Below are 12024 nucleotides of genomic sequence, written 5' to 3' on the forward strand. Positions count from 1 at the left end.
GTCAGGCAAGGTGGCACCAAACAGGGCTGCCTCCCAGCTGTCACCAGGGAGGCCGTTGGCAGCAGAGAAGAAGGGAACAGATGGAGAGATGAAGGGACCGCAGGGAGGCTAAAACGTCCCAAAAATGTCCCTGTTAACTCTGTGAGGGAAGTGTCCAGAGAAAGGCAAGGCACAGCTCCTGGCTCCCCGCCCCCCCCACCTCAGCCCATATTTTTCAACATTTCATGCAATTCTAGGCTGCCTCGATAGAATTAAAGGAAGATCAAAGGAATTACAGTCATACCTTGGGTTACAGACACTTCAGGTTGCGTCTTTTCAGGTTACGGACCGCCGAAACCCGGAAGTACTGGAATGGGTTACTTCCGGGTTTCGGCGATCGTGCATACGCAGAAGCGCTAAATCGCAACCCGTGCGTGCGCAGACGCGGGTTGTGACTGCTGTGGGTTGCGAACGTGCATCGAGCATGGATCACGTTCGCAACCCGAGTGTCCACTGTAATAGTATCACCCTATTCTGCCTTGGTCAGACCACAGCTGGAGTCCAGTGTCCAATTCTGGGTGCCAACATATAAGAAGAAACAAAATTTAAAAATTCCTTCCAGTAGCACCTCAGAGACCAACTAAGTTTGTTATTGGTATGAGCTTTCGTGTGCAAGCACACTTCTTCAGACACACGAAAGCTCATACCAGTAACAAACAGTTGGTCTCTGAGGTGCTACTGGAAGGAATTTTTTTATTTTGTTTTGACTACGGCAGACCAACACGGCTACCTACCTGTAACTAGAACATTTAAGAAGGATATTGATAAATTGGAACATGTGCAGAGGAGGGCAATCAAGATGATCAAGGGCCTGGAAACCAGGCCTGATTAGGAATGGTTGAAGGAGCTGGGTATGTTTTGCCTGGAAAAGGGGAGAATGAGAAGAGATAGGAGAGCCCACCTTCAAATATCTCAAGGTCTGTGACGTGGAAGATGGAGCAAGCTTGCTGTCTACTCCAGACCCAAACCAATAGATTGAAGTGACAAGAAAGGAGATTCCAACTGAATATCAGGAAGAACTTTCTGGCGGTAAGAGCTGTTTGTTTGGCAGTGGAACAGACTTCCTTGGGAGGTGATGGACTTTCCTTTATTGGAGGTTTTTAAACAGAGGTTGAATGAAGTAGTTGAGATTCCTGCATTACAGGGGGGGTTAGGCTAGTTGACCCCTGGGATACCCTTCCAATTAATATTCTAAAATTCTGTGAGAATGCAGGCCTTTTGGCGACACTAAGGCTGCCCACAGACCACCAGTATTTTGCAGGAGGGATGCAACCACAAACCAAAGATTTAGGTTTGCGCAAATAAAGCGGCTGAAAACACTTGGCTACCTAAAAATGACAACAAGAGAGTTTTTGCAGTTAGGGGAGCAATGGGGAAATGTACCGTAAAAAGTGTGGGCTGACCAAATGACAAACGGGAAGCTGTCTAAAACAAGGAATGCACTACCCTCGAAATAAGAGAATGATTGTGATTTAAATTTATTTTTATTTTGTATACAGTCATACTTCATGTTATGTTTGCTTCATGTTATGTTTTTTCAGGAAGTAGCGGAAAGGGTTATTTCCGGGTTTTGTCACTCGCACATGCGCAGACGCACAAAATGTCATCACGCACATGCGCAGAAGCGGCGAATCACAACCCACGCAGATCCCTCTCACAACCAGAGGTACCACTGTATTGTAAAAGCTTATAATTAACATTAAAAAACAACAAGGAATGCAAGATAATCAGGATGAACACTGGGTGAATGCCAGCCGTCATATAACCTCCCTGCAAACATATCAGAACAAATGCTCAACAAAGGCTGAGCACCATATATACACTATATCTGCTTTGTGGTAAAGAAACCAGGAGGGAGGATCCCTAACAAGAGAGGCGGAGCAACAGTCCCAGAAGCCAGTGCTTGTTTTACTGCAAGATCCAAACCCAACCCCTCCCGGTAAACAAAAAAACGGAAGGAATAGTCCCTAGAAATTACAGCCAGACTTTCATTGAGGTAGTCTTTGCTGCAGCACCTGAGACGGCAGAGCGGAACGCACATGACTCAATGCTGCTTTTGTACCCTCACTTCCCAAATCCCTTCATGTAGAAATCTAGCAAGTCAGGGAAAGGACTAGGACTCACACAATCCAGCGCTGCTCTGCTCCCTCCCCCAATCCCTTAACACTGAAGTTCAGAATGTCAAGGAGAAGAGTTCTAGCCTATTCTCCCTGCTGGACTAGCTCCCTGTGTGCATTGTGTGTGTATGTTTATGGACGTAAGAACATCAGGTTGCAACAGAGGAGGGAAGAGGAGGGATGCATTGGCTGCTCCATCCATGCAGCTGAGAGACCAGTGGCTTTGGGTACCACCAGTCCTTGATTCCCGCCCTCCCATCCCAGCTGTTAATCGTATTAAATCTAAATAATGTTGTGCATTTTGGTGGGGTGGTCTGGCTGTCCCCTGAAGGGTCTCCTACAGGCATGCGATTCTGGATTGCAAGCCTGAGGTTTGGACAGCAGAGGGTTGACGGAACAAGCAGAATGGCCAGCGATTGTTATCTTCTTAGCTCTGGCATGATGGTCAATTTCCCGGCTCCTGTGAAGGAAATGCCTCTCCATGAAAGGAAGAAGTCATTTGTGAAGCACAGTTTAGTTCCCCTACTTCTTTTTCTCTGGCTGGAGGTGAAGTCACGCAGGTTTACCTGAGAAAGAGGAAGCAGGGAGTATTTTCCTCCAAGAACCCAAACCTGAGTTTGTGTGTTTCATCCTCCCTCTCAATCCGCTTTCCTTTTGTGTCGTGCCATACTAGATTGTAAACCAGAGGAAAGGGACCGTGTTTTTTTCTTCATTCTTGTGTTTTGTAAGCTGCTCTGGTAACTGAACAAGGTAAAACATCCTTTAAAATAAGTAAAGCACAGTGAGCTCCCATGAATTAGGAAAGGTCAAAGTCAGACACAGAGGTTTACGCCTCTCTTCTCAAGACCTCTTCTCTCCTGTGTCAGCCACTCACTCCCAACTCAGAGCTGGAAAATAAATTGCCTCCCAGTCCTTTGCCAAACCATGAGTGGTTTTCTTAAAGCTCTTTCTTACCGTCGCATAATTCCTGCGTAAAACGAGTCCAATTGTCTACATCAAACAGCCGCTTTTAGGAAGAAGCAGCGTTTCGAAGACATTTTACATGAACAAAGGCGGTTGCTCGGCCTTTCCCAACCTGGTGCCCTCCAGATTTTTTTGGAACACAAGGCTAATGGGAATTGTAGTCTAAAACATTTGGAGGGCACCAGGTTGGGAAAGGTTGTCATGGCTGAGGTCCACCGCCTCTCTTTATGAGCAGATGGTTCTGCTCCCTGCCTGGTGGTAAAGCACACACCTCTTTAAATTTATTTGCATTTATGTTTTAAGGCTGGTTCTCCCCCCCCCCCCCGGCCCTCAAAGTGCACACACTATAAAATGCAAACAATAAAAGAATCAACCTTTAAAAATGCTAAAGTATCAATCAACATACATTACAGAAACGAACATAAATCTGAGAAGGAAAATTAACACGGGCATAACGGCCGTGTCACTATTACCACCAGGGCATCAATTAAATCTGGATATGACGCAGTTATATTTGGCTGGAGACTTGTAGGATTATCATCATGCTAGGACTGAAACTGCAGGATGGGAACTCGAAGCGTGATCTTCAAGGTGAGCGGACCCCCTGAGAATCCCCTCCATCTCCTCTGGGATTGCCGTCCCACTGTTGCAGCACCAGTCTCTGCAGTGTTGACACTTGAAACTTTTGGGACTCTTGCGCCTTGAATTGAAATATTCCTGTTTTCCAGTTGTGCCTGTTTTATTACTTCCTGTTGAGCGTGGCAGGGGGATTAGGAGTGGACAACTTCAGTTGACCCTTCATGTCAGTTTCTGTTCCCACAAGGCAGTGGAGTCAAGCAACTGCTGCTCACTGAGAAACAGCAGCAAGGCCAGCCTGGCCCAAACTGGATGGAAACACTTATAGTGCACCAATGTGCTCTGGCCTGAAAGGACTGATCTCACTCCTCTTCCCTCCCCTCTCCTTTTCCTTGTGTGCCTTTTTCCTTTGTAAGACTGATGGCTGGGCCTCTCTCCCTCTTTCTCTTGTTGGTGAGAGTTGCTTTGGGAGACAATGGGGTTAGGATTCAAAATAATGGGTTCATATGACAAGGGAGGGGACGCGGGGGGCGCTGTGGGTAAAACCTCAGCGCCTAGGACTTGCCGATCAAATGGTCGGCGGTTCGAATCCCCGCGGCGGGGTGAGCTCCGGCCGTTCGGTCCCAGCTCCTGCCCACCTAGCAGTTCGAAAGCACGTCAAAGTGCAAGTAGATAAATAGGTACCGCTTTATAGCGGGAAGGTAAACGGCGTTTCCGTGTGCTGCGCTGGTGCTGGCTTGCCAGAGCAGCTTCGTCACGCTGGCCACGTGACCCGGAAGTGTCTCCGGACAGCGCTGGCTCCCGGCCTCTTAAGTGAGATGAGCGCACAACCCTAGAGTCGGACACGACTGGCCCGTACGGGCAGGGGTACCTTTACCTTTACCTATGACAAGGGAGGGCATTTCAATTTAACTTTAGGAAAATCTTCCCGAAGGGCTGAGCTTTCTGACACTGAAACAAACTCCCTTGGAAGGCAGTGGACTCTTCATCGGTAGTGGATCTCCTGCAGTGGATGTGTGGGGTTGGGCTGGACGACCTTTGAGGTCCTCTTCCAAACTCCTAAACCTAGGCAGGGCAACCTCTGACTCTACTTCTCTTTCTCAGAGAACTGTCCCTGGCCCACAAGGCTGTACGCCCCAACATCAGATAACCCCGCTTATTTTTCCTGAAGGGTATTTCATTCCAAAGACTGGGGAGAAATTCTCAGCTCTCAAGAGAACATGCCTGACCATCATAGGTTCTATTGCGAAAGGTCCTGGCTGCTTGTCAGCTGACCATTCACAGTGATTGTTGTTGTTGTTTAGTCGTTTAGTCGTGTCCGACTCTTCGTGACCCCCTGGACCAGAGCACGCCAGGCACTTCTGTCTTCCACTGCCTCCCGCAGATTGGTCAGACTCATGCTGGTAGCTTCCAGAACACTGTCCCACCATCTCGTCCTCTGTCGCCCCCTTCTCCTTGTGCCCTCCATCTTTCCCAGCATCAGGGTCTTTTCCAGGGAGTCTTCTCTTCTCATGAGGTGGCCAAAGTACTGGAGCCTCAGCTTCAGGATCTGTCCTTCCAGTGAGCACTCAGGGCTGATTGCCTTCAGAATGGAGAGGTTTGATCTTCTTGCAGTCCATGGGACTCTCAAGATTCTCCTCCAGCACCAGAATTCAAAAGCATCTATTCTTTGGCGATCAGCCTTCTTTATGGTCCAGCTCTCACTTCCATAAGACACCAAAATAGGGACACCTTTATACACTTCTAATGCTCCCATTTCCCTCCACTCCAAAACCTGCAGCCTAAGCTTCCCCCTTCCTACCATTAGGCAAGCTGCTGAAGACTCTTGTCTGGCTGCTTTGTATTCATTTATTCTCCAAATGCAACAGCCTGTCTTGCCACTTGCCTGTAATGCATGCGTGTTAGTAATAACTGACCATAACCATTTCCGTTCTTGAAACATAAGGATGCTTAATAGAACGTCTATAATCTCACAATGGATCTGGTCACACTTATTACAGGAGAGTTGCAATTCGAGCGTATCCAGCGACGTTTACTCTCTGGGTAGCCAACTGGGGAGGGGGCAGGGAGAGGGGGCAGGAAACCTGGGGGGGGGGGGTGCTGAGCGCCGTGCGGCACGGCAACGACTTGGCATTTGCGTCCAGGTACATGCATTTATATGCTTGATTGCCAAAGTCAAGATTAATCTGCTTCCCCACAGAGATTTAACTTCTAAGAGATGTGATTGGGGAAATAGCAACTTTAGCAAATTCAGCCTTAAAGGTAACCCCATTGCCACAATCTCCCAGTGTGTGTGGGGGGGGGGTCTGGGGAGTGGAGGAAGAGCCAGGGACAAAATGGGGACATTTAATTAACCAGAAGCAGGCAACAGGAAATCAGGGTAGCTGGGAGGAGTGTGTGAGGTCATGATCCATCAGGCGTGGCTGGTGCCCAAGGGAACTGATAGGAAGAAAGGCTCAACTGTAGGGGGCGCCAGAGCCAGTCACAGGTGGAATGGATTCTTCCTAGTTTTGCCCCGATCCTGATGAGTTCTACAAGGGCAACAGGGAGACTAAGGAGGAGATTGACAGCCAGAGCCGTCCCCTGGACTGCTTGCAAGTAAGGCTCTAACGGTCTTAGGGGACCACAAGCTTAACTTGAGCCCACACTGCGATGCAGCAGCAAAAAAAGGTGAATGCTATTCTAGGCTGCTTCAAGAGGTGTACAGTGGTACCTCGGGAAACAGACGCTTCAGGTTACAGACTCCGCTAACCCAGAAATAGTACCTCGGGTTAAGAACTTTGCTTCAGGATAAGAACAGAAATTGTGCTCCAGTGGCACGGCTGCAGCGGGAGGCCCCATTAGCTAAAGGGGTACCTCAGGTTAAGAACAGTTTCAGCTTAAGAACGGACCTCCAGAACGAATTAAGTTCTTAAACCGAGGTACCACTATATACTGTCCAGATCAAGGGAAGTAAAAGTACCACTCTATTCTGCCTCGGTCAGACCACACCGGGAAAACTGTGTCCAATTCTGGGAGCCGCAGTTTAAGAAGGATATTGACAAATTGGAACATGTGCAGAGGAGGGTGGCCAAGATGATTGAGGGTCTGGAAACTAAGCCTGATGAGGAACAGTTGAAGGAACTGGGTATGTTTAGCCTGGAAAAGAGGAGACTGAGAGGAGATTAGAGAGCCATCTTCAAATATCTCAAGGGCTGTCGCATGGAAGATGGAGCAAGCTTGTTTTCTCCTGCTCCAGAGGGTAGGACCCAGACCAATGGATTCAAGTGACAAGGAAGGAGGTTCTAAATATCAAGAAGAGCTTTCTGACAGTAAGAGCTGTTCGGCAGTGGAACGGTCTCCCTCGGAAGGTGGTGGACTCTCCTACCTTGGAGGTTTTTAAGCAGAGGTTGGATGGCCATCTGTCGTGGATGCTTTAGCTGAGATTCCTGCATTGCAGAGGGGCTGGACTAGATGATCCTGGGGTTTCCTTCCAACTTCACAATTATATGATTCTATGGTGAGGCATAGAATTAAGGGACGTGGGTGGCGCTGTGGGTTAAACCACAGAGCCTAGGACTTGCCAATCAGAAAGTCAGTGGTTCGAATCCCCGCAACGGGGTGAGCTCCCGTTGCTCGGTCCCTGCTCCTGCCAACCTAGCAGTTCGAAAGCACGTCAAAGTGCAAGTAGATAAATAGGTACCGCTCCGGCGGGAAGGTAAACGGCGTTTCCGTGCGCTGCTCTGGGTTGCCAGAAGCAGCTTAGTCATGCTGGCCACATGACCCGGAAGCTGTACGCCGGCTCCCTCGACCAGTAAAGCGAGATGAGCGCCACAACCCGAGTCGGGCATGACTGGACCTAATGGTCAGGGTCCCTTTACCCTTACCGTTATGGTGAGGCAGGTAGGTGCTGGCTGAAGACAGACTGCACCCTGGACCAGCCTCCACCGTGTCTCAAGGTTTGAAGGCAGGGATGTTTGGCTCTTGGCTCCTCCTGCTCTGCTGCGGAGCGTCACGGGTTAAAACACCAACCTCCTGTGGTTGCGCCGAGGCTGGGAAGTTAATTTAATGAAGTGTGAGGCTTTTTATGTGCTTTTAATTACGTTGCGATAATTAACATTATGGACCCTCAGTCCTGATTACTCGTCTGCCCTGCGCCAGCCTACCCGCCTGTTTGTAAATAAAATTAACCGCCCGCACCCTGGCAGAAACGCCACCCACGCTGGCAGGGCTGGCAAGTTCTGCTCTGGATGCCAGCTCAGGGCAGGACGGGAGGGGGGACAGGGTGCCATCCCAGAAAGTGTGTGTGCATGGAATGAAGTGGTGCCCACTTATGCATCAACAGCCCCACAAAAGGAAATGCATCTCCACCCCCCCCCCCCAAAAAAAGAGGGCATGGATTTGCATCACATTTGCATCAGCTAATTTGTGTTTTGCTTGAGCAAATTTCAAAATAATCACTGTAGTTTAAATAGAAAGGCAACGCATCTCGGCAGAGTGGGGAAGACGGGAGGCAGCTGACTCGTGTGGCTGCTCAGTCTTCTGGCCGGCGCTCTTGGTCTTTAAATTGGACTTGGACCAGGTCGCCCTTCCGGTCAAGGAGATCTCTCTTCATACAGACACAAGGACCCAGAGCCACTCTAGTTGGCGGTGCCGGGCTGGGGAGAGAATGCTATGATTTCCAACTTCTAAGTGCTTAAGGGAAGGTGGCTGGGAGCCTCCAGCTTTTCAAACTGGCTTCCAGATGTTAAAGAGCATGTCTGGGGATGGAAGGATGGGCCTCCACAAAAGGGAACCTTCCAGGGGTTTTCTTCCGGAGAGACAGCCTAATAATTTCTCCCTGGTTGGTGGACGGTGATGCAGACTGCCACAGAGATGGCTGTCCAAGATCGGGAAAGCAGGAGAATGATGGGATATTATTATCATAGGTTGTAGAGTTGGAGGGAACCCAAAGGTCATCTAGTTCAACCCCCTGCAATGCAAGAGCCGCAGCGAAAGAATCCCCGATGGGATCATATAATGCAACAATAATAATACAATATGGCCTCAGTCCTGTATACCTGAAGGAACGTCTCCACCCCCATCGTTCAGCCCGGACACTGAAGTCCAGCTCCAAGGGCCTTCTGGCGGTTCTCTCCCTGCGAGAAGTGGGGTTACAGGGAACCAGGCAGAGGGCCTTCTCGGTAAGGCGCCTGCCTTGTGGAACGCCCTCCCATCAGATGTCAAGGAAATAAGCAACTATCTGACTTTCAGAAGACATCTGAAGGCAGCCCTGTTTAGGGAAGTTTTTTCATATTTGATGCTGTGTTGTTTTTAACACTCGATTGGGAGCTGGCCAGAGTGGCTGAGGAAACTCAGCCAGATGGGCGGGGTATAAATAATATTATTATTATTATTATTATTATTATTATTATTATTACAGTCAGAGCTCGTTATATCCGCTTCATGTTACATTATTTCAGGTTACGTCCTGCGGCGACCCGGAAGTACCGGAAAGCATTACTTCTGGGTTTCGGAACGGATCCCATTCGCAACCAGAAGTACCACTGTATTATTATTATTATTATTAATTAACCCGCCCTTCACTAGCAGGACCCAAGGTAGGTTACCACAGTTTAAAATGCAGTATTAAACGCAGCTAAAGCAAATTTCCTGGCACCTGTCCCTCTCAAGAGACAATGGAGTGCGTCTCCAAGGGTGAAGCCAAACCACTGTGTTAGTGGCACCAAAGTGACCCCCCCCGGCACAAGCCTTGGCAGTGCGTCTGGCTGCCCAGATGATGTTGATGTGGTCCATAGGAAAGCAAAGCAATATATTCGGCACCAGCTTGGCTGCAGGAGTCGCCGGAAGGAGGTGTACAAGGCGCCATCCAACCGCCTTAGGGACACCAATCCGAATTTGTACAGGGTTCACACCTTCGGCTTTTCTTCTCCCAAAGATACCCTGCAGGAGAATGGCGGGTGCGTCCTGGAAACGCCCTCTCAGGTGTGAAAGGCTGGATCTTAAGCATTTGCCCCCTTCTCTTCTCCCCCCTTGAACCGCACCCGTTCACCACTGTGGGCTGTGATGAGAAGGTGCAACACAGCCAAGCTGGTGGGCATCCTTCCATTCGTGTGTGTGTGTGTTGGCACCACCCTGCACTTCTCCAGGAGGAAAAGAAGCACTTTCTGCTGCTTTTGAAGGTGTCTGCTGTGTTGCCGAGCCGAGCTATTACTCACAATTTCCAAGTAAACACCCTGCAATTTGCTGCAGGGAAGCCGGCCACCTTTTTTCTCCTGGTGCCAACAGGGCAAGCAGGAGGTGCCAGCCTACTTGGTCACACGGAGCAGGTCCCTTCCTGCTCAGACCCTGCACGCCTCTCTGTGTCTCTGTGGCCACAGTCCCCTGGTCCATTGGCGTCGCCACCCCAGCCCAAGCCCTGCCACTCTCCCACCTGCTCCAGGGCTAATAGGAAGCCATCCATCATTGCAGAGTGTGAAAGGCCCGTCCGGCGTGGCAGGCAGCAGCTAATACATTTATCTGCCGTCCTGCCAGCCGCTTCCTCCCCTCCCCGTAATCAATAGAGCCGCGCTCAATAGGAAAATGAATAGTGTCACTCCGATGCCTATCGGAGGAGGAAATTGCCAGCTTAAATGACAGGGCCGTTCAGCGCTTCCACCCGATTCCGATAGCACTGCCAGCTGCATGTCCTCTGGAGAAGAGGGCTCCTTGGCTGCCAGCCTGTCAGGACACCTGGAGAGGGTGGCAGGAATGGATCAGCCCCTCGAGGGGAGAAGTGGAGCCAGGATGCAGCGAGGAGGAGGTTTGTCCCTGGCCGCGAGTTGGATATGAGAGAGACAGAGGAGGTCATGGAAGGTCAATGTAATATATCAAGAGTTGTTGCTGCTATTTCACTTTACTTAGTGTTTCCTCTTGGTAGGAAAAATTTAGGCCTGCTTTCCAAGGTGGTAGGTGAAAAGCCACGTATCAGCTTAGCGCGAGGCTTAGTAAGGGCAGCAGACCAGGCAGGATGTAGCTGTTGCAGTGTCTTACTGGGCCTGCGCTGCAGCCTAACACAGCAAAGCACATTCAGAGATGGAATACTGTAGGCAGGGAAACTGGAAATGTGTCATTATACAGTGGCAAACTTCTTGTACAACAGCTGCTGCACAGTTCTCTTTTATTTATCTATCGCATTCCTCAAGGAGGTTTTCCTCAGCAACTTACAAAATTAGTGTACCAGAGCAGGGAGAATGTGGGAAAAGGAAGTGCTTCTTCATGCAGTCAGACTATGGAACTCCCTCCCACAGTAACGGCCACCAACTCGGATGGCTTTAAAAGAGTAGACAAATTCATGGAGGAGAGGGCTATTTATGGCTACTAGGCTATGATGGCTATGTTCTGCCTCCACAGTTGGAGGCACTGATGCAGTGTAATGTGTGGATCCTTAGAATCACGGAACTGTAGAGTTGGAAGGGACCCCAGGGGTCATCTAGTCCAACCCCCTGCAAGGCAGGAATCTTTTGCCCAAAGTGGGGCTCAAACCCACGACCTTGAGATTAAGTGCCTCATGTTCTACCAACTTAGTACAGTAGTACCTCTGATTGCAAACAGGATCCGTTCCAGAGTCCCATTCACAACATGAAAAGAGCGCAACCCGCAGCAGCGCGTCTGCGCATGCACGGTTGCGATTCGCTGCTTCTGTGCATGCGTGTGATGTCATTTTGCGCTTCTGCGCATGCACGAGCAGCGAAACCCGGAAGTAACCCTTTCCGGTACTTCCAGGTCGAAGCGGGACGTAACCTGAAAGAATGTAACATGAAGTGGACGTAACATGAGGTATGACTGTACCACTCTATTCTGCTGTGGGTAGACCCCACCTGCTGTCCTGTGTCCAGTTCTGGGAACCAAAGGTGAATAAGGGTATTGACAAGCTGGAAGGTGTGCAGAGGAGGGCAACCAAGAGCCAACAGTGTGATGTAGCAGCAAAAAAGTTGAATGCTATTCTAGGCTGCATCAAGAGAAGCATAGTCTCGAGATCATGGGAAGTAAAAGTACCACTCTATTCTACCTTGGTCAGACCACAGCGGGAAAGGATATTGATAAATCAGAACGTGTGCAGAGTAGTGCAACCAAGACTATTGAGTCTGGAAACCAAGCCTTTTGAGGAGCGCTTGAAGGAGCTGGGTATGTTTAGCCTGGGAAAGAGGAGGCTGACAGGTGATATGACAGCTGCCTTCAAATACCTGAAGGGCTGTCACAGGGAAGATCGAGCAAGATGGAGCAAGCTTGTTTTCTCCTGCTCCGGCAGGTAGGACCCAAACCGATGGGAGTCAAATGATAAGAAACAAGATTCCAACTAAACATTGTT

The sequence above is a fragment of the Podarcis pityusensis genome, assembly GCF_964106645.2.
Source record: "Podarcis pityusensis genome assembly, chromosome: 5".
In the NCBI taxonomy this organism is placed as follows: domain Eukaryota; kingdom Metazoa; phylum Chordata; class Lepidosauria; order Squamata; family Lacertidae; genus Podarcis; species Podarcis pityusensis.